The sequence below is a fragment of the Rhipicephalus sanguineus genome, chromosome 2, assembly GCF_013339695.2.
Source record: "Rhipicephalus sanguineus isolate Rsan-2018 chromosome 2, BIME_Rsan_1.4, whole genome shotgun sequence".
Classification (NCBI taxonomy): Eukaryota; Metazoa; Arthropoda; class Arachnida; order Ixodida; family Ixodidae; genus Rhipicephalus; species Rhipicephalus sanguineus.
In genome coordinates, this window is record NC_051177.1 from 144,606,300 (window position 1) to 144,633,156 (window position 26,857).

At 50.4% G+C, this 26,857-nt stretch overlaps 10 non-coding genes across 10 annotated transcripts; all 10 read left to right on the forward strand.

The window, feature by feature from the left end:
- The first annotated feature begins 11,649 nt into the window (after positions 1–11,649).
- Positions 11,650–11,770, forward strand: Trnal-caa (transfer RNA leucine (anticodon CAA)). The gene is made up of 2 exons: positions 11,650–11,688; positions 11,725–11,770. It is a non-coding gene; the product is annotated as a tRNA-Leu (tRNA).
- A 71-nt stretch (positions 11,771–11,841) lies between these two features.
- On the forward strand, positions 11,842–11,961 carry Trnal-caa (transfer RNA leucine (anticodon CAA)). Its single transcript has 2 exons — positions 11,842–11,879; positions 11,916–11,961. It is a non-coding gene; the product is annotated as a tRNA-Leu (tRNA).
- Positions 11,962–12,033: 72 nt separating this feature from the next.
- On the forward strand, positions 12,034–12,153 carry Trnal-caa (transfer RNA leucine (anticodon CAA)). The gene is made up of 2 exons: positions 12,034–12,071; positions 12,108–12,153. It is a non-coding gene; the product is annotated as a tRNA-Leu (tRNA).
- A 70-nt stretch (positions 12,154–12,223) lies between these two features.
- Trnal-caa (transfer RNA leucine (anticodon CAA)) lies at positions 12,224–12,343 on the forward strand. Its single transcript has 2 exons — positions 12,224–12,261; positions 12,298–12,343. It is a non-coding gene; the product is annotated as a tRNA-Leu (tRNA).
- Positions 12,344–12,604: 261 nt separating this feature from the next.
- Trnal-caa (transfer RNA leucine (anticodon CAA)) lies at positions 12,605–12,723 on the forward strand. The gene is made up of 2 exons: positions 12,605–12,642; positions 12,679–12,723. It is a non-coding gene; the product is annotated as a tRNA-Leu (tRNA).
- Positions 12,724–12,793: 70 nt separating this feature from the next.
- Positions 12,794–12,914, forward strand: Trnal-caa (transfer RNA leucine (anticodon CAA)). Its single transcript has 2 exons — positions 12,794–12,831; positions 12,868–12,914. It is a non-coding gene; the product is annotated as a tRNA-Leu (tRNA).
- A 246-nt stretch (positions 12,915–13,160) lies between these two features.
- Positions 13,161–13,281, forward strand: Trnal-caa (transfer RNA leucine (anticodon CAA)). The gene is made up of 2 exons: positions 13,161–13,199; positions 13,236–13,281. It is a non-coding gene; the product is annotated as a tRNA-Leu (tRNA).
- Positions 13,282–13,351: 70 nt separating this feature from the next.
- On the forward strand, positions 13,352–13,471 carry Trnal-caa (transfer RNA leucine (anticodon CAA)). Its single transcript has 2 exons — positions 13,352–13,389; positions 13,426–13,471. It is a non-coding gene; the product is annotated as a tRNA-Leu (tRNA).
- Positions 13,472–18,691: 5,220 nt separating this feature from the next.
- Positions 18,692–18,811, forward strand: Trnal-caa (transfer RNA leucine (anticodon CAA)). The gene is made up of 2 exons: positions 18,692–18,729; positions 18,766–18,811. It is a non-coding gene; the product is annotated as a tRNA-Leu (tRNA).
- Positions 18,812–18,882: 71 nt separating this feature from the next.
- Positions 18,883–19,002, forward strand: Trnal-caa (transfer RNA leucine (anticodon CAA)). Its single transcript has 2 exons — positions 18,883–18,920; positions 18,957–19,002. It is a non-coding gene; the product is annotated as a tRNA-Leu (tRNA).
- Positions 19,003–26,857: the final 7,855 nt, after the last annotated feature.

The following is a 26,857-nucleotide window of genomic DNA, read 5'->3' on the forward strand; positions in this document are numbered from 1 at the left end:
TGACTGAGAAGCTTCGCGATTACTTGAGATCTCTCTGTTAAGATACGCGCAGGACGTGAACAGTCAAGTTTATTCGAGAGCTCACGCGAGCACCAGAGATAACGCTGCAAGGTCGACTGCCTAATAAAAATTTGCAGTGGCTTAGCTCGTCTATGCCAGGATATACGTAGCGTTACCAAACGTTCAGCTGATTATTCTTAGCTTTACAGATTGTCTAGGATTATTAGCCTTCTTCTGTTCATTCTTCGTACGCTGAACCGCTACTACTTCGGCAACTACTTCGGGATCCGATGAGATAAGCTTCTCGGCTCTTCTGCACCGGTGAGCAGCGTTTGCGCTCTCCTTCTCCATTGCGTTACCCACCTGCAAACGCCAGTCAGAGGCGCTATCAAGCGGCTCCAGCAGTGTCAGACGGCGACTGCACAACGAAGGTGAATAGCTGCGCGCGCGCTGGCGCCAATACATCTGCCAAGGCTACGACGTCACTCTGGAAAGCGCCGACCGGCGGTGGCGGAGTCTGCCCGCGCGCCGGCGCCAGCGGCGCCAGTTTGTCTGCCGCGGCTATGACGCCACTCCTCCTGAACCCGCAGACAAGCAGCGGTGAGCCGCGCGTGGCGGTGTCGGAGAGCGCGTGAGATGCCAGCTCCGGTGACCCAGCTGTGTGACATCACTGATCCTCGCGCATGCGCAGCACGGCTCATGAGGATACACGCGAAATCGGCTCCGGCTAGGCAAGTGTAGCTATATACCGCTACAAAAACGACGCGCTCCGCTGATGGTCAGATTACTCGACGGTCGACGACTGTTCATGCCGCTATCGGTTTACAGTGTGATTTGCTGGCCCGTTGGCTTCTCATTTTCCGGGCACAGGTTCGCCCAACTAAAAAAGTTTAGTCTTGAACACGCTGACTGCTGCCTTAGGATGTTGTCACGATCATGTGACAACATCCTAACCGTACTACTGCCACGCGCTTCGAAACCGCAAGCCTCTGGAAGATGTACGCCTTCAACGGGTCTTTAGTGAGTATCCTTTTATTCCACTATAATGTGACCCGCCACGGTGGTCTAGCTAGTCCCGGGATCCCGCAGGTCCCGGGATCGAATCCCGGCCGTGGCGGCCACATTTTCGATTGAGGCGAAAATGCTTGAGGCCCGTGTAGTTAGATTTAGGTGCGCGTTAGGGAACACCAGATGGTCAAAATTCCCGAAGCCCTCCCCTAAAGCCTCTCTTATAATCAAATAGTGATTTTGGGACGTTAAACCCCAACAATTAATATTATTATATTCATTGTAATGCGTTGAGTAGCTTCCCAATTTTTCTTGCAGCAAACAAATGCCTCCTCTTCCTTTGAATATTTACAACAGCAGCCATAGCCAGTACAGTTGGCTATGGCTACTGATACCTTTTCCTGGCTACTGCTGGCTAATCTTGGGTATCAGTGTAATTGAATGTAATTAGAGTTAAGCAAAGGTAAAGCTCGCGCATTTCTCTCCCGTCTACCACCAATTTCTGCTAATTAGTTCGGTTTGATCAAGTCTTCAAGGTTCACTCCCGCATAGATAATTTTAAAAAGGCAATAGAATTCACAGGCAGCGCATGTACAGCAGCATACGCCAGACTCCTCCAGCGCAGCGCTAAATCTAACTCTCGCTGTCGCTTTCGTCACCCTCGCGCGAAGCTGCCACATCTTTTTTTTTTTGGTACAGTCCATTATTAACTATGTCTTGTGGCCCAACCGTTAAGGGAGTGTCAGCAAAAACTTGCCTGAATGTGCATTGTCCCTTGTTTGAATGTCCACTATACCATACACTTACGTATTAGATAATGTGTTGGAGCTCTTGAGCGCTGAGAAGGCCTCTATATGACCGTCTACCGTAGCTTCACAGAGGAACGCTAAGGCACTGGCACAAACAAATAGCACAAAGCGGTTGACTACCACTTGCAAGGCCGAAACACTCACCTACGAGCCGGTGGATGACTGTCAGGATTCCAAGGGCCAGCGATCTCTCAGCGGGCTTAACGCATCTGTAGGAAACGCATATTGACGAACTTTGTTAGTCTGATTAGTCGTTCATAGGTACACCATGAAAAACGTAACAAAACAAAAAGAATACACAGGACAGAGTGCTGACCCTCTGTTCTCTCTTCGTTGTGCCTTGTTACGTTTGTGCTTGTATACCTGTGAACTATGCATCACCAACTAGCCTGCCAGCAAATGTTATTGATTGAGTAATAATTATTTATTTCATTAAACAGGTACAAGATCATTTGCGTAACATCATATACTAAACCACGTTGTCTATTATAATGATGACAGACAGTTCAGATATCTGGAACAGAACTGATGTCGTGTCAGCAGGAATAATCGATAGCTATACGTAAAGAAAAAGAATTTAAAAATGCATGGTGACGCCAACTTTTCAACGAAGCTTCACGGATCAATTTTGCAATTGACCACATTAGAGCGCCTGTTTTCAATTGTGAAATTAACACACCGCAGTAATGGACACAAAAAGACAGAAGCTCAGGGAAAGATAAACTCTAGATTTGACTAGAAATCGTTTAACAGGGGATGACGCTGGAGTCAACGTTTTGACAGGTGGACTCGTCAACGCAGCAGCTGCAGTCAAGACTGCAGTCAAGCAATTGCAGTCTTCTGTCAAGGCAGTCGCTGCCTTGACGAAGACAACACCTAACGAACTAAAGAATATTCTATAAGGTGCAGTGTAAAGGTGTCTCTTTTTGTTTTGTGCGCGCGTGCGTTGTGTGTGCGTGTGTGTGTGTGTTTATACCAGTGGGTACACTTTTTAGTAGTTACTTATTTTATGTAGGCTTCGTTGAATTTCTGTGTACTTGAATCGGAGCTCTCTTTATAGGACAACATCTAAAGCCCACCTGAAGGACCGTACGTATAAGGAAAATTCTGACTACTAAAATTTGATGCCAAGCACGCGTTCAGTAGGTCGCGGGATGCACATTGCATGGAGCCGTTCAAGACGCTGACGAACACTGTAGAAAAAAGATTAAAGACGCTAGGCCGATGCCGTTAAAGGGGCCCCGCGAAGCTTTTCCACTGTGAATTCCAATGGCAGAGTCGGAGCAGCCGATGGTCTCGGCGAGCGAGCACTCGACTCTGGCATAGAGCAATACCTGCAAATCCGAGATCGGAACACAACCCGCGCCGCTGGAGCAATGCGGAAGCGGAGGTTCTTTCATTCAAGCGACGAATTTTCCAGAATGCCTTACGTGTAGTTATTCCATTCCGCTGTCTGATGCTGTGGAATTCCCGCTCGCACGTGGCAAGTTCAGCGTCGCTGTCGCTGCTCGATGAGTCTTTCGTGCATCAAATGGAGCTTTCTGACTCGAAGCTGTCGCCATCGAACAGCGGAAGCAGTGCCGCACTATTTCCGAGCCATCCATGTCGTCCGTCATTACTGATAAAACACACGCCTGTCGGCGGCGCCCCATAGCAGGCAACCGTGTTTAAGGAAGTGCGTCACACCGAGTTCAGCCCAATCCGCCGATTTGGCGGAGCAACTATTCCTGCTCCACGGAGTGACTCGCGCTCTGAATCCGCTCCGACTCTCTCATTGGAACGTTTGACTCCCGCCCTCATTGTCGTTCGAACAAGCTTGCTTCAAAACGAGCAGAAAAACGTACTCTGACTCCGCCATTGGAAGTCCCCACAAGTAATTCATCGAATGGCTTCATTAAAGGAGTTCATTGTCTTACGAAATGACTGCCGCAAAGTTTTTAGAATTCATCAAGTACGACCAAAGTTACCGGGATTTGTAGCACGCTTTAGATTCTTTCTCTCTCCTTTCGTACCAGCGAGCGCGCTGAAAGCTACGGGGAAGTGGGGTGAGGGCAAGGGGACAAGCAGCTACGTCCGTTTGTTAGCTTTTTTTCTTTACTTCGAAAGCGCGGCTTACTTTCAGTGTGATCGCGAGCAAGCGCTCGGGCACGTCGCGGCATCCCGCTGCGGCCGCGGTAACTATGCAGCTCACGATGCACAAATCAGCATGACCGTGGACTTTGTGTTTACGGCGCGGTCATTTGGGTTCATGGCGTCATTTGTCGAGAGAATAGCGAGCGATTTCTAGCTGACTTTATTATTACTCGTTCTGCGTTATAATATTTCTCTCACATGTTCTCAGGAGCCTCGACCACCAATCCGCGGCGTCTTCTGATCATGCTAAAAAGGTGTCGCAGAGCCCCTTTAGAGTAAGGAGCAGTGGGAGGCTGTCAAGTGCAGCTCGGCGTCCGAGATCCCGGAAAAGAACCATGATTGGGACAAGAGGGTAGCGGAGGGCTCCTCCGCTCCCTCTACCTCCGAGCCCTTCCCTATTGGGACAAAGTTTTCTTTCTTTTACCACAGACTCCAGTGGAACAACGAGGTAGGCCGTGTACGTCGTGAAATGCGCCGTGTGTGCGTCGCATACTCGCGCGAGGCGACGGATGCCCCGCCTCCTTCGCGATGGCCATTTACGGGGCCATTGGGTGGGCCAAGGTGCACTACGCGCTGCCCCTGTGCCTCCTGCGCCCCATCCAGTGGCATGCCATCGACGACGCCGACCACCGCCGAGTGCTCCGAATGTGCCACGGACTTCGGCGAAATTCGCGCATTGCGGACACACTCGCGGAGACCCGCGCCTGGCCGGCGTCACTCACAGGCGAAATGCGCGCGCTCTACCACCTGGAGTGCCTCAACCGTGCACCGGATGGAACAGTCATCATATCTCGGTTGCCCGCACTGCCCGACTCCCGTGTTGGCTTGCTACTCAGCACATTCGACGCCATCGTTGCGGAGAGCACCCCAAAGATTCCCCCGTGGCCTCCCTCTCATCGGCGAGTGCCTCTCTCCATCGGGTTCGAGCTCCCGGGGGTCCACTCCAAGCGGAATACACCCGCCTGTGCCATCGCACAAGAAGCCGCTGCAAGAATGGAACATGACCTGAAGGAAGATTGCAGTTTTTCACTGACGGCTCCGTGCTCCAGGACCATTCTGCGGCCGCTGCCTGCACGGCACCGCAGCTGGCATTGAAGCGCCAATGCCGGCTTGCCTACCTTGCGTCCTCCACACGGCGGAGTTCGTAGGAATTCACCTCGCTGCTGACCTCATCCGTGAATCGGCGCACATCAATCGCGCCGCGATCTTCACAGACTCGCGGTCGGCACTACGCCAGCTCGCCAAAGAGGAGCGCCCCCCCCCACTCGCACAGCGTGTAGCCCTGAAACTGCACGCACTGCGAGAACACGGTTGCGACGTGCTCTCCAATGGATACCGTCACGCATTGGAATCGCGGGGGAACGAAGCTGCTGACGACCTGGCGAGGACTGCACACAACCTGCGGTTCCGCTGATAACGTACGCGGACTCCGTAGATTCAGCACGCCAGAACATCCGGCGAGAGCTCGCTCGCAGCCACCCTGACGCGCGCGTAGCCTCCGGCTGCCCCCCGCGTTATCTACCGGAGGGAATGCTAAACCGAAAGGAGCGCTCCCTCCTGCTCGCACTGCGGACCGGCTCTGTCTGGCCCGCCGAGCGCCGGCACCACCCTCGCGGTGCTCCCTCACCCCTATGCGGTGACTGCGGTGAGGAAGAAACACTCCAGCATCTCCTCATCTCCTGTACAGCTCTGGCTCCGCAACGGGAGCACCTCGCGCGCGCCTTCAGGAGGCAAGGGTTACCCTGCGCGACCATGAACGATGTGCTGCACTCGGCCGGAGCCATGGACCGTCTTCGCGGTGCCCTACGCGCGGTGCTCGAGTACATTGATGCCGCGCAACTCGCAGACCACCTCTAGGCCGTGCTCAACGCCTGATCAGCAACGACAACGACGGATCTCCCCCTTCCTCTGCCCCCAGCCCTCTACCTGTTGTGACCTTCCCTTCCCTCCCACCATCTATCTCCTCCTTCCCTTTTGCCCCCCTTCCCCTAAAGTGACGCGGTTGTGGTGTCCTCGACTGAGAGACAGTTACTAGGTCACTCCCCCACCTTTCTATTTTCCATTTTCCATCCAGAACCTCTTCTCAGTTCAATCTGATTGAAACCTGTAACCTACACAACAACATAACGCATACGCATCACTTATACAATTATTAAAATAGAATTTCCATGGATATTTTTTTTCTGCTTGCAGCTGTTATTGAATGCAGCTTTTCAGCTGCCTCATTCTCAAAAGTGCACTCCAAGAACAGATGTTATAAGACAACGCGCCAAGCCGGCCGATTCACCTGATGGCCGCTGCCGTGGCCGGCGCTGCGTTGAGGAAGGCCGAGCTGAGCGAAAGGAAGACACCGAGCAGGTAGACGAGGAGGAGCGGGCAGTTGACGGGACAGCGAGATCGAATCGCCTGCACGGACTGCAGAAAAGGCCACTCCGCACTCACGTCCGCGTCGTTCAGCGTGCCGTTGACACATGAGCATTCGCTGTACAGCTGGAACCGTCCACATGACGATGATGGAGATTTAGCAAACAAACTGCGTATCTCTACTTATATAGCAAAAGACTACTCATAGGTGAACTACCTTCAAATGCCACCCCTCGTTACGTCCGCATAAAAATTACACCATCTCCCGCTAAAGGGGACCATGAGGCGATGCGAAGCCGGAGCACTTGCACGATCGCGTTCCGTTGGCGTTCGTTGGGCATGCTACCGACCTCGCGTCGTGGAACGCGAAGAGGGACGCTACGCGCGTCGTATCTTCCATCTAGCCTGGCCGTTAATTCTCACAGGGCGAGCGGGGAACGCGGTCGACAGGCGGGCGAGAGGGGGGCAGCGTAGGAGAGGAGAGAGAAGGGAAGGGGACGCGCATGCGCTCGAGCTCATCGCGGCGTCGCGCAGGAGAGAATTTCGGCATGTCTAGCCCGCGTTTCAGAGGAAGAGTGGAGAGGGGGAGGGAATGTGGAGAGGGAAAGTGGAGAGCGGAAGGGGAGAGGGAATGTGGAGAGGGAAAGTGGGAAGGGGAAGGGGAGAGGGAAGGTGGAGAGGGGAAGGTGAGAGGGTGAGTGGAGAGGAGGTGTGTGGAGAGGGTATGCGCATGCGCAGTAAGGGTGGTCACGCCGCACACCACCCCACCACCACCGCCGGATTGAGCTCGACCTTAAGATACTTCGCATCTAAAATAAGCGCTGTGGGTAAACCGGTTTCAACTTGGAAAACATGGCTGCAGTAGCCCTTTAATATATTCGTTGCTTTTTAACACCGAAGCTGTTCCAGTTCGGCGTGAAGTGTGTGGAGTGTGTGACCCTGCCCGAAACTATCATCATCGTGAACCGGTATGCGCCACGAAATTTGGGCAATACCTGCTACTCACCGCGACGACGTGGCCTGTAATAACCATGAGAACGAGTACAGAGAGAAAGCGAGAAACAAACAGAGAGACAGAAAGAAAGAGAAAGAAAAATTCTTCACGAAGCGGGACTCGAACCCGCGTACCGAAGGCGAGCTTCCTAACCACTCGGCTATCCAGGCACGCTAGCAGAGCATGGCGTAGCCTTGTGTAGTATAGTGTAGCATCTCGGTGGAAAGAAAGTGAGCGTGAGGAGGAGAAAAATTAGGAGGGGAAAGAGTAGAGCTTAGCACAGAAAGAATGCTAAACAGAGAAATAGAGAGAAAGAAATGCAGAAAGAAAAAGAAAGAGAGACTGAGAAAATATCAGCGAAAGAGAGAGAAAAAAGGTAGAAAGAAAGAGGAAGCAAGCATCGCGTCGTCTAGCGACCAGATACCGCACCACCTGGCCAAGCCGCGCACGCGCAGTAGCTAAGCCAGACCCACTGACGGAGACACCGCGCGCAACCTCCGCTCTATGGTGCATAGCCTGGCTGCGTACTCCCGAGGAGGAAGCCGCGCATCTCGAAGCTAGACGTGTCGGTCGATGGGGAGTACGGGTGGCAACGGGCCCGTGGTTCCCTGTACCAAGCTTTGCGCGATTTAGTGCAAAGTACACGGAATTTTTTGTCATGATATGTTTGCTAATAATTGTTGGAGTTTTACATTCCAAAACCACGCTATGAATATGAGAGACGCCGTAGTAGAGGGATCTGTAAATTTCGACCATCTGTGGTTCTTTAACGTGCACCTAAATGTAAGCACACGGGCATCTGGAAATTTGCCTGCATCGAAATGTCTCCACCGAGGCTGGCATTCGATCCCGCGACCTACGGTTTAGCATTCAAGCACCATAACACTATAGAACCATGGTGAGTGAGATGCTTCCTTTTCTTGGCCCGTATTCACGAAAAGTATCTTGCGATAACCGTTTGCAAGATAACATCTCAGGTAAACCTGATGCCGGTCCTATCTTCAGCGGAGGTAACCGGCCAAAGGCAAAGAATGCTTACTAACGAAAAATTTTATGAATGAGGATTGTAGTTAATATTAGCGCTACTCAATATGCTGCCCACTTCCAGCCATTGTAGTCCAATGGTTGTTGGCGAGTCTGCTCTTGTCACGCGTCCGATTCGAAGCCCAGGTGGGCCGCATGTCGATAGGAATGCCAAGCGAAAATGACCGCGTACTGCGCTCCAGGTTCACATTAAAGGAAAAAAACGTCCTAGTGTGCACAACCAGTCTGATATTCTTCACGCACGATGGTGTTTCTCTTATAGTCCCATGCGATGCCATGCAACGTTCGACGGACTCAGTAAATCGAAGCCATGCGCACTGAATTTCAGTGAAGAAGACAGATAAGACACGTGGTGGTGAGCAGCAATTCTCTCGCATGGTGTCACGCAAACTGCAATCGCGCAAAAGCACACTGCGCATAAAGTGAAAAGCTTAATCTTCTGGACTTCGAATGAAAGCGTGCCAATGTATGTATACATGTACTACATGTCCAGAGCTGTCCACATAACAATACAACGTTTTCTGCTAATACTACAAATGCTAGTGCTAGCTCTTCGTGGTAAATATTATCTCGCGTAAGCAATGTTTTCACCCTTATGTTTTTCGCCTGTACTTCCTTGTGGCAGCCTGCGAGGCACGGAGACAGGTACACCACGGAATCAGCGGCGCAGACAGGGTTGAGGTAGCTCGATGTGCAGTTGCAGTCAAGGTTGCAATTCAAGTTGAAGCTTGTGGGTCTCCTGCAACCGAAAGAGGAAAAAGCTCGTGTCCACGACGTGTTCTTGCAAAGTTGAGGACACGATTACGTAAGTCTACGAAAAACTGCGCCTTCCACCTCGGCTCTTCGTCTCGTGTTGCGCAGCGTGATTACCACACACTCGGAGCTATGGCAACATGCTGGAATTCTATGACAGTGTTCGTACCAGCATCCATCAGCTGGTTCAAACAGTAATCCGGTGAAGACACCCTTGCGTGCTCGGATAGTAGAAAATGAGTTCGAGGTAACTCGCTGTGGCGGTATAGTGGTTGTGGTGCTCAACTGCTGACCCGAAGGTCGCAGGCTCGAATCCCGGCCGCGGCGGCCGCATTTTGAATGGAGGCGAGAATGCTAGAGGTCCATGTACTTAAATTTAGGTGCACGTTAAAGGACCACGGATTGTCAAAATTTCCGGAGCCCTCCCCTACGGCGTCCCTCATAATCAAATCGAAAGGTAAGCAAAGTAATTTAATCATCTTGGACCAAGAGCACTACTAGCGATCACACAATTGTAGCAGTTACGTAGGGGATAATAACGCCTTGTCCCTCCTTGTTTTGCACTGGAGAACACTACATTGTCAGCTACTGCAACAACGGGACACGCGTCATCTGCTTTCGATGGAGGCGAAAATGGAGGCCCGTGTACTTAGATTTAGGTGCACGTTAAAGAACCCCAGGTGGTCGAAATTTCCGGAGCCCTCCACTACGGCGTCTCTCATAATCATATCGTGGTTTCGGGACGTTAAACCCCAGATATTATTACGCGTCATCTGCTTTGGTCTTTCAGTACAACGACGTAAGGAACAAAAAAAAAAAGAAACGAATGAGGAAATGTTGGCGCTTCAGCCTATAACTGTGCCGTTAGGTAACACACTTCGAAATCTTACGACCAGCCGCTGACATCACGCAATTTTTTTTTCTCGCCAAGACATTAGGCAGTTTTAGAATAGCGTACGCAAAGATAGCGTTAGTTGCGGTCGCCCGCTATTTCCGTCACTTTACGGGGGACCGCAAGTGGATTGCATACGACGCATGCGCAGTGGCGACAAACGTGCAAGCAAAGCGGAAAGCTTTGCGCGCACAATTCTAAAACTTCCTATTCATGTTAAATTAAGCCCTATGCGTACGCTATGGCTATGTGGCAAAAGAAACTCACGGTGCGCCCACGTAACCGTCAGGCGTGGTGTACGTGTTCTCCGGGCAAGAACGCCGAACCAGGAGAAGCAGCAGTTGTACATGCAGAGGCGCATCATGCCTGCGTAGTCCAGGTTCCAGCGGCCTACCAGGGCGCCGCCAATGACGGCGTCGATGCCCCCACCTACAAGCACGATCGGCCATGCACGCGAGTCGTGTTGCAGGTCACGTTTAGCGCCCGACCTGACACGGTAAAACAGATCGACGATCTGCTCGCAGTGTCATTCGTAGATCGTTATTTGCAGGAGCGCTACATGAAGTCGTCTCCTTGCACGGTGACGCAAGGACCGACTGACCGCTTGACCGACCGACGAAGAGAGAGTATGCAGATTAGATAGATAGATAGATAGATAGATAGATAGATAGATAGATAGATAGATAGATAGATAGATAGATAGATAGATAGATAGATAGATAGATAGATAGATAGATAGATAGATAGATAGATAGATAGATAGATAGATAGATAGATAGATAGATAGATAGATAGATAGATAATGCGTGCGCACTGGCCGTTCACCTTAAGCGTCAATGCTATTACTGAACATTGGCGTGAACGTAGGCAATTGTCATGTTACCTGATAGGTAGGCGACTGTTTCCGACGGGATCCCGAGCTGAGACTCGAAAATCTTTGTAAGCATCGACGTGATGCCAATGGCGAACATTTCTGCACGTCAGAGAAGAATGAAGATAGTGAGGAATCTTTTTTTCAAGTATACGTATCATACGGGCGGTGGGAATCTGTTTATCCAAGTTTTTTTCTTCTTTTGCGTTTACAAAGAGTACTGGTCCTCCTTGGCAAGTACACTAGACACCAGGAAGTTTGACACCTTTTCAGCGAAATATGTCTGCCTCAACGTAGCGCTTCGATACCACTGTCCCGTTCGACAAAAGATATGCGCATCACTGAGGTGTTATTGCATCAACCGTGTCTGACAGCAACATTTGAAAAGTTCTAGTTATTCGCGCCAAAAAAAATGTTATTTGCACCCAAACTGCGGCACGAATCTGAGGCACGCTGTACTGAGACACTCCAGATTATTTATGACGACAAACGGCACTGTAATTGTACACGAACGTTCAATTCTTTTTATCTCGTTTGCAACGAGAAACGACATGGTGTAGTTCCTCTGCTGTCAAACATGATTCTTCATCAGCCGCGCATATCAGCGCGAAAGCGTTTCTGTTGAGTTCGGCGCTTTTTCAAAGCCACCCTATCTGTATTCGCACGTCGGCCCTTCTTACGCCCGCAATAAAAAAAACCCTTATTACACCAATTCTGCGCGTATTCTGCGCCTAGTTATTCCCAGTACAGATACCCTTTTTTTGTTACGTATGGGTTGCTGGTTCAGAATGGTCGAGTGGTCTAAGGCGCCAGACTCAAGGAAAAACCTTGCCCAGCGATGTGGGTTGCGTGTGGCTTCTGGTCCGCTTCTGTGGGCGTGGGTTCGAATCCCACTTCTGACATTATTCTTGCTTTTTTTACCTAAATATTAGCAGTAAACATTCCTTTCTTTTTTTCATGCAGGGACAGGTGTGTCAGAATGGCCGAGTGGTCTAAGGCGCCAGACTCAAGGAAATACCTTGCCCAGCGTTGCGGGTTGGCTGTGGTTTCTGGTCCACTTCTGTGAGTGTGGGTTCGAATCCCACTTCTGACATTATTCTTGCTTTTTTTACCTAAATATTAGCAGTAAACATTCCTTTCTTTTTTTTCATGCAGGGACAGGTGTGTCAGAATGGCCGAGTGGTCTAAGGCGCCAGACTCAAGGAGAAACCTTGCCCAGCGATGCGGGTTGGCTGTGGTTTCTGGTCCACTTCTGTGGGCGTGGGTTCGAATCCCACTTCTGACATTATTCTTGCTTTTTGCCTAAATATTAGCAGTAAACATTCATTTCTTTTTTTTCACGCAGGGACAGCTGTGTCAGAATGGCCGAGTGGTCTAAGGCGCCAGACTCAAGGAGAAACCTTGCCCAGCGATGCGGGTTGGCTGTGGTTTCTGGTCCACTTCTGTGGGCGTGGGTTCGAATCCCACTTCTGACATTATTCTTGCTTTTTTTACCTAAATATTAGCAGTAACATTCCTTTCTTTTTTTCATGCAGGGACAGGTGTGTCAGAATGGCCCTAGTGGTCTAATGCGCCAGACTCAAGGCAATACCTTGCCCAGCGTTGCGGGTTAGCTGTGGTTTCTGGTCCAACTTCTGTGGGCGTGGGTTCGAATCCCCCTTCTGACATTATTCTTGCTTTTTTGCTAAATATTAGCAGTAAACATTCCTTTCTTTTTTTCATGCAGGGACAGGTGTGTCAGAATGGCCGAGTGGTCTAAGGCGCCAGACTCAAGGAGAAACCTTGTCCAGCGTTGCGGGTTGGCTGTGGTTTCTGGTCCACTCTGTGGGCGTGGGTTCGAATCCCACTTCTGACATTATTCTTGCTTTTTTGCCTAAATATTAGCAGTAAACATTCCTTTCTTTTTTTCATGCAGGGACAGGTGTGTCAGAATGGCCGAGTGGTCTAAGGCGCCAGACTCAAGGAGAAACCTTGCCCAGCGATGCGGGTTGGCTGTGGTTTCTGGTCCACTTTCTGTGGGCGTGGGTTCGAATCCCACTTCTGACATTATTCTTGTTTTTTTTACCTAAATATTAGCAGTAAACATTCCTTTCTTTTTTTCATGCAGGGACAGGTGTGTCAGAATGGCCGAGTGGACTGAATGAACTTGTAGCACTAAAGCGCTTTTAAACAATTTAAGCCAAACAAAGTGTGATTGGCGGTTTTAATGCATTGTTAAATACTTCTTGTCAAACTACACCTGGTTTTTTTTGTGTGTGTACACGATGTACTCGTTCTGAATAAAGAAAAAAAAACAGAATGGCCGAGTGGTCCTAAGGCGCCAGACTCAAGGAACTACCTTGCCCAGCGATGCGGGTTGGCTGTGGTTTCTGGTCCACTTCTGTGGGTGTGGGTTCGAATCCCACTTCTGACATTGTTCTTGCTTTTTTGCCTAAATATTAGCAGTAAACATTCCTTTCTTTTTTTCATGCAGGGACAGGTGTGTCAGAATGGCCGAGTGGTCTAAGGCGCCAGACTCAAGGAGAAACCTTGCCCAGCGATGCGGGTTGGCTGTGGTTTCTGGTCCACTTCTGTGGGCGTGGGTTCGAATCCCACTTCTGACATTATTCTTGCTTTTTTTACCTAAATATTAGCAGTAAACATTCCTTTCTTTTTTTCATGCTGGGACAGGTGTGTCAGAATGGCCGAGTGGAGAAGACTTCCGGCCGCGACAGCGTACTTACGTGTTTTCATGAGCTCCGACGGAGCGGCGATAGCGGCCAAGCTCGGTCGCGGAAACAGGTTATCTGCAATGGAAAACGAATACCAGGTTGTTCTGCCCAGTTTGCCCACAGGTCGGTTTATTTTAAATACTGTGTTTTTGCACGCGGACGTCAGTGCTTGGCCCTACCGGGTAGAAGACTTTCGCGACGCTCTGGCTCAACATTCGGTACTCCCCGAGGTAGTCACCTTGGGGGCGTACCGCATGAGCCATGTGTGGGCGGTCACCTTCAAGGACGCTGAAACGGTGAAGAAGCTGGTCAGCATCGGTGAACTGCAAGTTAAAGCAAGCGCTGTATCGTCATCGACCCGGCCAACAGGGACGTCCGAATGAAGGTGCACTGGCTGCTCCACAGTGTGCCTGACGAGGACGTGCGCCTTGCCTTCACGCCTTTCGGTAAAGTCACCGACATCGTCAGGGAGCGCTGGAGGGCCGAGGGATTGACCGACAAAGGGTCTACAACGAGGCTTGTGACTCTGAAGCTGCACTCCGGCGTCAAAATCGACGACTTGCCACACCAGTTAAGTGTGTCCGGTGAGCACGCCCTTGTTGTTGTGCCGGGCAGGGCTCCGCTCTGCCTTCGCTGCCGGGGCACGGGCCACATCCGCCGCGAGTGCCGCATTCCGCGATGTGGCTTTTGTCGGCGATTCGGTCACGAAGACGGCCAGTGTGAACGAACGTACGCCAGCGTGACAGGGCCCGGGGGCAGCGACGACACCACCGACCTGCTCATGGACGAGGCTGACTTGGAAGAGGCGACGCCTCAGACAAACGCCCGTGAAACACAGCCATCTACATCGTCCTCTGTTCCGGAGGGCGAGCGTGATAAGCGGCAAGTCGACGAAGCCTCCAAGGACCAGCATGAGCCCGTAAAAGGCGTCGGCACTGCACCGACTAGACGGGATACGCCCCCAGAAGTGCAGCCACCGGTGAGCGTGATTGAAGCCGGCGAGAAGTGTATGGTTTCTTCACACGGCGAAGGGAGCCCGATGGCCGGAAAGCGGCCGCATGAGAGCACCGTCGACAGTGAGTCGCAGCGGGACGATGGTGGAGGCGGCGAGCCACCGACGAAAACGCCAGGTGTAAGACGCTCTCCATTTAGACCGCGACCTAACATTCCGGGCGAACCACGGCGGGCGGGCAATCCGCCTTCGTAAGAGATGGTTTTTATGTCGGGTAAAGGAGGGGGAGGGGAGGGGTGGGTTTGGGCCGAAAATGGTGTAGGAAAAAGCTACAATGTGGATCACTCTGTTTGCTTTGCTCTTCAAACGCGACAGCTTCACGGCCACTGGCCGGGTTTTGTTTCGCGGTGTCATCCGCGAGAAGAATATCGCAATAAGTTTCACCTCTGGTTTGTTCTTCGCAAAGGACACCATTCGGAAGGGCAACCTCCTTTGCAGCCATGGCCCAGCTAACAAAAGCGAGTTTGCGCGTAGCAACCCTGAATGTACGAGGGTTAAGCGCTAGAAGGCGACAGTGCCAATTAAGCCGCTTACTGCTCGAAAACGATTTGGACTTGGTCGCAGTTCAGGAGACCAAAATAGAAAGCCAGGAGGTTGCCGACCGAATGGTATCCGTTTTTCGTCCTCATTTCAATGTACTGTACATTTTTGTCACGCTGTTGGCAGTTCGGGCGGCTGTGCTGTTTTCATACGTAATGACTTTGGTAGTTGCGTACAAACGGTTGAGTCGTGCCAATCTGGCCGCCTTTTAGTGGTAGATTTTAGCCTTTCGGGTACGAGTTACCGCGTTGTCTGTGCTTACGCACCGAATGTCGAAAGAGATCGCACATTTTTTTTTTGAAAGGTTTCTAACGTATCTAAACTGTGAAAAAGTGATAATACTCCTAGGCGATTTCAACTGTGTTTGTGCAGCTGAAGACCGGTCCAAAAAGAGCCGTATTCACGATAAGAGCGCCGAGTTGTTATTGGAGATAGTACATGACCGCGGTTTAGATGACGTGGGCTGCGTTTTTTCCAATGGTACTCGCCCGACTTACACCCATTTCCAGCGAGATAGCCATGCAAGATTGGACAGAATCTATGCCTCAGCCGAACTTGTTGTGCTGTGCACTGCGTGCGAAGTGAAACCTATTTCCTTCAGCGACCACCGTTTGGTTATTGCCGACTTTGGCAGAGTGCAGGCGAAACCACATTTAAATTGGAACCTGTGGAAATTTAATGTGTAGCTCCTAGAGGACGATAATTTCGTAAGCGTAGTAACCGACGAACTGGAGAAGCTACACGGCTCGCAGTCAATAAATCTTGCTGCTGAATGGGAGGAGTTTAAACAGAGAGTCAAAATAGCTGCCATAGAAAGAAGTAGCATACTCGAGCATAAGCGGAACCAAAGTGAACGTGAGCTTCGTGAGCGGCTTGAATACTTTACCTGCATGGAAAACATCCAACCTGGTGTTTTTAGGAAGGAAATGAGAGACGTGAAGAGTCAACTGGAGCAAATTGACGCTGAGAAGTACAAGGCCGCAATAATACGAACAAGAGCGGAAAAATTGTGGGTCGGTGAAAGGCCAACAAAACGCGCGTTGTCTGATGAAAAGAAATATGCGTGCCAGAAAGAAATCCGTCAAATAGCTAGTGGCAACGATGTCACGTCGGATAGGAAGGTCATCATGCGCGTGATAGCCGATCATTTTACTTATCTGCTTGGACAACAAAGGAACACTATGGAAGGATTTCGGGAGAGATTTTTACCTTTTATGCCGAGGCTAGACAACGAAGTTAAAGCACGTTTGGAGGTGCAGATTTCTCTACGAGAAATCGAGGACGCAATCGGCGACTTGACGCTGGGCAAGGCGCCCGGGCCCGATGGCCTAGGGGCCGCCTTCTATAAAGCTTTTAAATTTAAGGTAGCTCCTGTGTTGCTTGGAGTTCTCGCTGAAGCTTACGACCGTAAGCGAGTTCCGCTTTCATTCAGAAGGTCGCACGTTGTGCTGATACCCAAGAGTGATGACCCCGAAAAACGTCTCTCCGTGGGCTCTTATCGTCCTATCAGCCTCACCAACGTGGACTACAAAATATTTATGAAAGTATTAGCCAAAAGACTCCAGGGTGTTATTGCAAAGCTGGTAGGGCCACACCAGACTTGCGGTATTAAAGGCCGCAGCATAGCGACAAACATTCACGTCGCACGAAGTGTTCTTGAATGTCGTGACGTTCTAGGCGAGCGCGTGGCAATGATGCAGCTCGACCTGGCGAAAGCTTTTGACCGAGTCTCGCACGAGATTTTATTGGACATTCTCAAACAATCAAATGTTGGCCATGTAATACTAGAAGGCGTCAGAATGGCGTACACGGACTGCACCATGCGTATTATAGTAAACGGGGAACTTACGGAGAGCGTGAACGTCAGTGAGGCAGGGATGTCCTTTGTCGCCTTTGCTTTTTGCACTTTATCTCGAACAGCTCTGTTTGGCCATTGACCACACGGAAGCTATTACGGGCTTCAGGCTGGAGACAGCACACGTCAAAGTTTTGGCTTACGCAGATGATGTTGCTGTGTTCTGCTCAGACAGGGAGAGCATCAAACAAGCCACTAATATTGTATGCGACTTTTGTGACTGCACCGGTGCCCAAATAAACTGGGATAAGAGTTACGGGTTTTGGCATGGTGACTGGGATGTTACCCCAGAGCATTACTCTCGGTTACGCTGGTCGGCAATTCCAACACGTTACCTAGGCGTGCCACTTGAATCTTATCGTGATCCAGAAGCGCACTGGTCTGACCAGGCGCGAAGTGCAAAAGAAAAGTCTACTGCGTGGCAAGGCAGGCAATTGTCTATTTTTACTGTCTGTAACATTTTTCTGATCTCCAAAATCTGGTATGTGATGAATGTGTTATGTGCATCGCGAGCTAGCATACAAAAACTTCTCCGCGTTTTTGCTGTTTTTATTTGGGCGTCCACTTGGGAGCGGACTAGCAGAATGAATTTGTTCCGCCCTGTTAAGAAAGGTGGCCTTGGTCTTGTCCATTTGTTTTTGCGACAGGTTGTGTCGCGATTTATGTATTTACGGGATTAAAATCACCCGTTCCTCCGCACTATCATACAAACGAGGCTACGGCGACTACTCCCGGAACTTATAGCGTCGTCGCGCGAAATGATCAACGGTTCTGTAACCGGGTACCTGCGCGAGGTGGTTCTCTCGTTCAGGTTGCTGAACGCACGATTTTCGTTAGATTATTTATTTAATGTTAAGAAGAAAAAGCTATATAAGGGCCTAGTGGAAAACATGCTACCAGAGCCCTTGTACCGTTTCCCACATCGCGGAGGCGCTGGACAGGATGTGCTCAAACGAGTAAAGAAAATGCCTATACAACCATCAGTTAAAACATTCTTCTTTCAGTTGCACACAAACACACTCGCTGTTAAAACCTGGCTCCAAGATAAAGGCATCTTTATACCCTGGTCCACTGACTGCATCTTATGTAAAAAACCGGAAACGATTGAATATGTATTTCTAGACTGTTGGGACCCAATATTTCATTGGGATGTGCTTCAACGCACATTAAAGAAACAACTACCCCTTGACCCTTATGGCAATCGTTTCTTACCGGTAGACGTATCCGGGGGCCTTCCGTACGATTGTTATCATGGTCCTGGGACTTCACGCCTTGTGAAAAACGAGAACGCAATATCAGCATGTTCATAAAGATATACGCCCTGTTCGCGAACATTTCATTGAAAGTGTCGTGCGTCTGCGAGATGTGTATCGCGCTCTTGCCGATCTGCCAGACTGGATCTCTGTACTCGATGTATTGGTATGCATGAAAAGATTTTAATCCCGCGGTAGCCAAAGTCTGGCTGCCAGGTTTTATGTCTTGTAATATATGAGTTCGGCAATAAAGAAAAAAAAACACAATGGCCGAGTGGTCTAAGGCGCCAGACTCAAGGAAATACCTTGCCCAGCGTTGCGGGTTGGCTGTGGTTTCTGCTCCACTTCTGTGGGCGTGGGTTCGAATCCCACTTCTGACATTATTCTTGCTTTTTTTACCTAAATATTAGCAGTAAACATTCCTTTCTTTTTTTTCATGCAGGGACAGGTGTGTCAGAATGGCCGTGTGGTCTAAGGCGCCAGACTCAAGGAGAAACCTTGCCCAGCGTTGCGGGTTGGCTGTGGTTTCTGGTCCACTTCTGTGGGCGTGGGTTCGAATCCCACTTCTGACATTATTCTTGCTTTTTTTGCCTAAATATTAGCAGTAAACATTCCTTTCTTTTTTTCACGCAGGGGCAGGTGTGTCAGAATGGCCGAGTGGTCTAAGGCGCCAGACTCAAGGAAATACCTTGCCCAGCGATGCGGGTTGGCTGTGGTTTCTGGTCCACTTCTGTGGGCGTGGGTTCGAATCCCACTTCTGACATTATTCTTGCTTTTTTGCCTAAATATTAGCAGTAAACATTCCTTTTGCAAAGGGGTTTATTGACGACGTCTGGTAGCAGGCAGACCGCAGGTCCAGCGAGAAACAAGCAGGATCCGCAACCACAGCTCGCGATCAGCGCTCGCGCCTTTTCACCAAGAGATGAACCCACTGGTGAATGCCTCGCTCTTTCACCGCTACAATACCCCGGCGATGAAGAGGAGCCATCCTGGCGACTCAAGGTGACGAGAGGACAGGAGGGTCGTAGCAGGGCTTGAGGCGACTGACGTGGACCATCTCACGACCAAGACGGCGCTTGTCCGTGGACGGCTGGACCGGCTCAATCACATAGGTGATAGGAGAGGGGCACTGGATGACGCGGTAAGGGCCGGTATACTTCGGTGCAAACTTGGGAGTCAGGCCAGGAGAGTGAAAAGGCAGTCGAAGCCACACGAGAGAGCCGACGGGGAAAGTGTCCGGGGCCACATCACGGTCATGGCGATCTTTTTGGAGGGCTTGATTATCCGCCGTGAATGAGCGTGCGAGCTGACGACACTCTTCAGCATATTCGGCCATTTCGGAAACTGGACTGAATTCTGAGGCATCGGGATTGTACGGCAGTATTGTGTCCAAATTTGAAAAGGTGAGCGCCGCCAACAAGTGGGACGACCCCTCGAAATTGGAGTATGTCCCATTCTATCTCAAAGACGTCGCCAGCCTGTGGTTCCACAATCACAATTCGGAATTTTCCACGTGGGCCGCTTTCAAGACCATCTTGGCAGCTGTGTTTGGTCGTCCCGCAGTACGCAAGCTCCGCGCCGAGCAGCGCCTACGCGGACGTGCGCAAAAGCAGGGCGAAAACTTCACTAGCTACATCGAAGATGTCATCGATCTATGCTCGCGCCTTTTCACCAAGAGATGAACCCACTGGTGAATGCCTCGCTCTTTCACCGCTACACTTTCTTTTTTTCACGCAGGGACAGCTGTGTCAGAATGGCCGAGTGAGTCCACTTCCGGCCACCGTGGTGAACGGTTGTGGGTGAAATGGGCTCCGTAGGAGCGGCATCAGCGGCCCACGCGCGCCGTGTTAACAGGTCTTTTTCTTCAGCCGACCAGGACTACCAAGTTATATTGCCTCAACTTCCAACAGGTCAGGTCGTCAACAATACCATCTTCCTTCATGCGGTTTTACAGCGCGGCCATACCGCGTCGAGCATTTTCGCGACGCATTGGATCATCCCGGTGCGCTCCCCGACGTTATCGCTTTGGGGGCGTATCAGATGGACCACGTTTGGGCTCTGACACTCAAGAACTCGGCAGCAATGAAGAAAATGTTGGAAGCAGGCGACATTCAAGTCAAGGACCACCGGTGCATTGTCGTGAACCCGAACGACCGTGGAATACGTATGAAGCTACACTGGCTTCTTTACAGAGTCAGCGAGGAAGACATTTGTGCCGCTTTGGCGCCATACGGAAATGTTACTGAAGTAACGAGGGAAAGGTGGCGCGTACGCGGCATCACAGACACAGCGTCAACGACCCGACTTGTGGCCTTAAAACTGAAGGCTGGCGTCACTGTCGACGACATTCCTCACCAGCTACGTGTGGGGAGTGAACTTGCGCTTGTAGTGCCGAACCGCCCACCGTTCTGCCTACGTTGCAACAGCAACAGGCACATTCGACGTGACTGCCGTGTACCCCTTTGTTTGCAGTGCAGGCGCTTTGGCCACACTGACGAGGAATGCGTAAGGACCTACGCCAGCATAACGAGTAAATCAAAAAACGACATCGAGGCAGAGCTTATCATGGATGAAGCCGACGCTGAGGAGCTTCCTAGCAATTGGTACAACCAGGCAGACCCGGAAAAGACAACCTCGGAAGTCACCCGGACAAATGCATGGAAAGGTGTATTTGCTGAAAGCGACAGCAAGTCGCGAATAAGCCAAGAACCTTCCAAAGGCGAGACCCAGAAGACAGCAAAAGCCACAATAGACGAGGAAGCACTGACTCCGAAACCTTCAGCGGAAGAAAGCGCGATGGAAGTGACTGCCGGTTCTGCCAAGAGACCATTCGAAGAAGCCGGTGACGAAACCCGCAAGGTTGCAGCAGGAAACGAAGACTAACCGCCCCTCAAGGCGGTCACTACCAGACGTATGCGCTTTCTACCTAAGCCAAACATCCCTCCTGATCGAAAAAAGGAGGGTACGACGCCCTCGTAACACGAAGGACCGTTTCTACTTGCTTCAGTGTAGCCTCGAATGGGCACTTCGCAACATCTACCATGGCATCATGTTACGTGCGTACGCAGCGACAGCGGAACCTCTGGAAACTGCTGAATAAACCAAATCAAGGCCATCGCAGCACCGTATCGACAGTGCCCCGAACAATGCTCTCAAGGTAAGCTCCATGCGGTCCGCCTGATCAAGCTTTGCCATGTCTTTGAACCTTAAAGGGGCCCTGCAACACCTTTTTTAGTTATATTGGAATAGTCTCATTATTGACGTATGACTCTTCACGAGTCGTATGGCGCAAAAATTTTTCGAATCCGTCAAGTCTAAGTGGTGTTACCAAATTATGAGATCACGTTCCGCAACTCCCTCAACTCAACGCAGCGAGCGCGCGGAAAGCTGCGCGCGGCGTGAAGGGAGGGAGGGCGGAGGTGCGATGAGGCGACGTCAGCGCCGGCGGCATTTTTTTTTTCTTCATTTTTTTCTCTCTGGCGTCTCGGCGCAACCACGTGGTCTGTGGCGCCACTTCCGGTCGGCTCGCGCGGTCGTCGTCGAGCGGCGGAGCCCATGGCAAAACTGTGAGTCGGTTTGGTAATGTTGGGTGTGCACCTCGAACTGCCGTAGTGTTTTCATCGCTCTGCCAACCATGGACGCAAACTTGCGTGCGCGTTTGGAACGAATGACAGCTGAGATGAGTTTCGACCCACACTCCGATACAACGCCTCGTCGCACTGCTCGCGCTTGAATCGTATTCAACACGGCGAAGCTGCTGCAACTGATTTATTCTTTCAAGAAAGAATAAATCAGTTGATAGTTTGCGCTCCTTCTGTCTACATCGTTTTTTCCTGTGTTCGTCCGAGCTTTGCGCACATACTCTACAATAAGACAATAATGCGTGCACCCTTCTCCCAGTGGCGGTACTTCGATGCTGTTTGCTCTTCGAATGCGGGCGCACAGCGAGTGCGGGCTGACAACAAAGAACTAAAGACTAGAAGAAAGGATCGTGGGGCATCGGGCCGGCGTGGACCCATCCCCCGGCTGTCTGCAGCTACCGTGAAAATGCGAGTCTGCTTGGTTGCTGTGTCGCGGTTTCTCGGGAACCTGAGACTACGGGGAGGATACGCCGAGGTACGGCTCGATGACATACTGAACAGACAGCGAACGGGACTCTCGCCATACAGCGAACACAGGTATCCTAAGCTAGCCGGCGCCAGCATTGTTATCGGAGAAATGCTGCACCGCTGCCTCGGTCGGTCGTGAGAACGTGCCGACGATGCAGTTTCCAGCTGACGAGGCAACACTCGAACGGCTGCCCCTCTCAACGGCAACCGGCGATGGTCAAAAGCACAGAAATATTCACGATTTCGGCACTGCACATGGTGAAGCAAACGCAACCACGCAACTACGAGCAGACGAGCTGTCGGTGAGACCGGAAGTGCTAATATTAATGTTTGTTCGGTGTTTTAACGGCATAACACAATATAAACATACATATTATCTACTTATTGAACTCAAAATTAACAACTAAGGTAATAATGAGGGTGTTATCGTGATTATAACATCAGCCAATGGTGGAACTGCCGACAATCGCGTCATATATTGCGGACTAATACATGATTTGTCGAGAGAAGAGGGAGCGATTTTCAGCTGACTTTGAGAATTTATTGTAAATTCCAGGCCACTCGCTTCGCTATAATATTTGGCTCGCGTGTTCTCGGGAGCCTCGACTACCGATTGGCAGCGCTTTTTGACCCTGCTCAAAAAGTGTTGCAGGGCCCCTTTAAGAAGCCCCTTCGTGTAGGTACTATAAATGTTCGCGGTTTCGCAAGCAGGCGACGCCAATACCAAGTAAGCAGAATTTTCCAAGAAAACGATTTAGATATTGTTGCTCTGCAAGAAATTTTTTATTTTTTATTTTTTTTTATTTGGTTTGAATACATAGAAAACACGAAGACACAGAGGAAATAGGGAGGGAACAGGCTGACAACTGCCACCTAAAGGGGCACAACGCCTGCCTGCTCATTTGGGAAAGGGGAAACATTGGGGAAAGGAAGATAGGGGGGAAAGAAAAAGGAACGAAAATAGGTAAGAAAAAAAAACAAATAACACAGACGTAAACACGAATAAGTGGTCACAGGGAAAATTGTCTATACGCGCGAGGCCAAATCGGTGTTTTTTAAGAAAGTAAGTAGGGCTCGATGGGCCTGGTCACGCCGAGCAGCACAACCCCTCGGGAACAGGCAATCATCAAGGTTCGTACACTTGAGACCAATAAGTCCATATTCCTTGATGAGCAGTGCTCGCTGCATAACAAATGCGGGACACTCAAAAATTATGTGTTCTAGTGTCTCACAGGAGTCACACGACGTACATGATGGACTGTCTACACGACCTTGTCGGTATAAGCGCTCACGCACTAATACAGAGCCAACTCTTAGCTTATATAAGAGGGCTCTGTCACAACGAGGCAATCCACGACCACGAATACGGGGAGGGAACAACCCGCGGCTTGCGACACGTTGGTCAGGGTGCTGCTTTAAAAGGTGTCGGCGGATCAACAGACGAGCGTTGTCTATCAGGCATGAAATTTCTTGGCAGTCGCACTCGTTGTGGGCACAACTTGAAGCAACGTGATCGGCCTCTTCATTCCCAGCAATACCCACATGCGAAGGTATCCACTGGCAAATGAGGGACACCCCACTAGATATAATGTTTGTGGCAGATTTTACAATGCTGCATGTAATTGGACCGTCGCAGTCTTTTCTCAACAGTCTGCTAAGGGCAGCACGAGAGTCTGTGAGTATGACAACCTTTGGTGCTCCTAATTCTTCTTGAACGTATTTCAGAGCAACATCAATCGCTGATAGTTCCGCAGTTGTTGATGAAGATGGATGCGGTATGCGAAACAACCGTCTGATGTTAGTCGAAGGGCAATAGAAAGCTGCAGAGCCACCTTGGCCGTCGCTGCGTACAGATGCGTCTGTAAATACATGGAGATAGTCATCAAACTTTTCAAATAGGTGCGACTGGGCCAACTGAATAGTGCAGAAACAGGCTGGTCAGACTTTTTATGTATTCCGGGAATGGATAGATAAATGGGGAAGGTGCACTGGTTGTACTCTTTCGGGGTTGTGAAAGTAGTGGAATCTTCTGAATTGCCGGCAATCGTAGTAAACAATGCCGCCATTTTCCCCATGCGAGATCCCGGGCGTTGAGTGAGGCGATTAATAAGTGCTTTACCGTCTGTTGCTCGGTGCAAACGCTCGATATGGTGCAGCGCTCTCTGGTCTGCCTGTAGCCTCAGGGGCAACTGGTGCGCTTCGGTGAGTAGAGGAACAGATTGCGCCTCGCGAGGTAAACCAAGTATGATTCGGAGGGCAACACGGTGGTCCCGTTCCAATTGAGATATCAAAGTAGGTGGCACGTTCAAGACTGGCAAAGCGTACATCAAGCCAGAGAGCACAGCTGACTGATACACCTGTAGGGCTGTCGTCTGATCGCAGCCAGTGCCCCTAGCAGTCAGAGCAGCCACATACTTGAAGAGTGTATGGCGCATACTGAAAGCTCTCCGAACCCCTGATATCTGCAGGAATCCAATTGCAGCTTTGTGCATAACGACCGGACGGCCTCCGCAAATTCTCGCGGAAGAATTTGCCGATCTTTTTGTTTCTACTGTGTCAAGAGACAACTCTAATGGTGACCTTGACTCCCTGATAAGTGCCGATACCATAACGCTTTGCTATGGTCCTGCCTGTCAGATGGACGAGGCAGATTTTACCCTCGAGGAGCTGCGACACGCGCTTTGCATATCATGTCGCCGCACTGCGCCAGGTGAAGACGGTATTACGTATCAAGCCTTACGAAGAAACAAAGGTGGAGGGCCAGGAGCAGACGGACCGCATGGTGCAGCCATTTAGATCGTGCTATAACGTATGTGTTTGTCATGCTGTTGGCACTTCAGGAGGCTGTGCGCTGTTCATTCGAAACGGTATAGGTATCGTGGAAGAACAAGTTACTGTATGTTCAGCTGGTCGTTCTGTCGTACTTGATTTTTCTTTCTCTGGTTTCAAGTGGCGTGTATTGTGTGTGTGTGCCCCAAATTATGAAGGCAACCGCAAAGTCTTTTTTTAAGAGTTGGAAGGATTTTTAAAATGCGAACGACATGTAATTATGATGGGTGATTTTAATTGCGTTTGTAGGCCAGAAGACCGTGCAAAAAGGCAGCAGCGTAAAGATGTTAGCGCACAGCTACTAGCTGAACTTGTGAACCAATACGAATTGGAGGATGTCGGTTATCTGTTTTCGACAGGAAGAACACAAGCCTACATGCACTATCAAGGTGAAAGTCATGCTCGCTTAGATCGAGCTTACATCCCATTACAGTTTGTACCGCTATGCCAAAGTTACGATGTTAAACACATGTCATTCTCTCATCATAGCCTTGTCATGTTTAATATAGGAGAAAAAAGGCAGGAATCAAAATTTAATTGGGAACTGTGGAAATTTAATGCAACACTTCTTCACAATGAAGGCTTTGTGAGCGATATAACAGAAATGATTAATTCTTTCAGTCCGGGGCCGGCGGAAGACCGCATTAGATCCTGGGAAATTTTCAAAACTGATGTTAAGATGGCAGCGATAAAAAGGACTACTGCGATAAGACGGGAAGAAAAACAACAAGAAAATGAATTGAAGTGCCAACTAGAATTCCTCACGAGTACAGAGCGTGAGAATTCAGGATTTCTTATGAAGCAGATTAAAGAAATTAAAACTAAACTTGAACTTATCGACGAAGAACGATACAAAGGAGCTATGATACGAGGGGAAACGCCTACTAAACGGGCACTGAGTGATGAAAAAAGATACGCGAGAAGAAATGACGTACAAGAAATAATATATCAAAATAAAACAACTTCGGAGCCTACCTTGATAGAGCGAGCGTTTGTCGATCATTATCGCGAACTACTGGGAAGGAAGGAAGGAAGGAAGGAAGGAAGGAAGGAGGGAAGGAGGGAAAATAACTTTATTGCGTCCTGCAGAACGCGACTGGGTCGCGCACCCGGCTCAGTCCCACGTAGGGACCGGCAAGCCGAGCCTGCCGGCCACCTCGCGGGCCCGCTGGACCGCCGTGAGCTGATCATTGGGAGCGGGACTGCGTAGAAGCGTCTCCCACTCCTCCAAGGTGAAGCTTGAGTCCATGGCTTGGCACATGCTGAGGATATGTTCTAATGTGGCTGTCTCGCCGCATGCCGAGCATAGTCCGTTCGGGAAGACGTCCGGGTATGTCTCGTGAAGATACGCAGGACTGGGATACGATTTGGTTTGGAGTAGTCGAAGGGAGACTGCTTGGGATCTGTTGAGGTTAGGGTGCGGAGGAGGGTAAACCCTTCGCGCCAGGTAAAAGAATTTAGTGATTTCGTTATACGAGTACGGCGCGTCCCTGTGGCCTGGGTGAGGGACGGGATTGGAAGCGGCGCGGTCCGACATTCCTCGCGCGGCTTCGTTCGCGACCTCGTCGGGGTTCGCGGGAATTCCCTGTACCTCCCCAATGTGCGCGGGGAACCAGTGTAAAGAGTGAGAGGAAATGTGCTGGGAGGTTTGTAGTACACGGAGCGCTAAACGGGAGATGC